The sequence below is a fragment of the Cebus imitator genome, unplaced genomic scaffold, assembly GCF_001604975.1.
Source record: "Cebus imitator isolate Cc_AM_T3 unplaced genomic scaffold, Cebus_imitator-1.0 Scaffold199, whole genome shotgun sequence".
NCBI classification, from domain to species: domain Eukaryota; kingdom Metazoa; phylum Chordata; class Mammalia; order Primates; family Cebidae; genus Cebus; species Cebus imitator.
Window position 1 is genome coordinate 6,132,401 of NW_016107514.1, and position 1,046 is coordinate 6,133,446.

The following is a 1,046-nucleotide window of genomic DNA, read 5'->3' on the forward strand; positions in this document are numbered from 1 at the left end:
ACTTAACAGGGACACATTTTATCAAAAATAGGATTTGATCAAGAGGTTTCAGCTAAACACTTTGGAGACACAAATGACTGAACTTCATGAAATGAGTGGTTGGTATATTAGTTCATTTTCCTACTGCTATTAAGAAGTGCTCAAGACTGGGTAGTTTATAAAGAAAAGAAGTTTAACTGACTCACAGTTTAGATAGCTGGGAAGGCCTCAAGAAACTTAGAATCATGGCAGAAGTCAAAGAGGAAGCAGGGTACCTTCTTCACAAGGTGGCAGGGAAGAGAAGTGCTGAGTGAAGGGGGAAGAAACCCTCAAAAAAACCATCCGATCTCGTGAGAACTCACTCACTATCATGAGAACAGCATGGGGAAACTGCCCCCATGATTAAGTTACCTCCACCTGTTCTCTTCCTTGACAGGTGGGTTTTATGGGGATTATGGAGATTATAATTCAAGATGAGATTTAGGTGGGGACAGAAAGCCCAACCATATCAATTGGTAAGATACTACAATTTTAGAAAACCAATGGATACAGAAAGGGAGAAAGAAAGTCTCATGACTGTTCTGTGGAAGAGTTGACTTATGATGTTTCAAAGGATATGCTAAACACTGGGAATATACATTTGGTAAATAGACTTCTTATAACACACTATAAAGTAGTAGCTATTATTATCTAACTTTGATGGGAAAACCTTGGCTTACTTGGTGAGGTTGAATAACTTTCTTAAAGTCACAATGCTGGATACAGTCTGTGTGGCTCCAAATGGACTTTAAAGAATGTTTGGAAAAACACATAGAGCAGGAGAAACTCTGCTACTTGAGATTTTTTGAGGCTCAGACCAAGTGAGAGTATTTTCTAAAGAACCAAAAAAACATACCTTTCACTTTTCCAGCTATGCTCCATTTATAAAATGCAAAAATTCTGAATAGCTACTTTTATTTTCTACTTAATGTTCTAAGAAGAGACACACTTATAGTCAAGTATCAAGTCAGACATGAATCAGCCTGTAATTATTTTATATATATTGCCTAGCTAATGTTCCTTAAGTC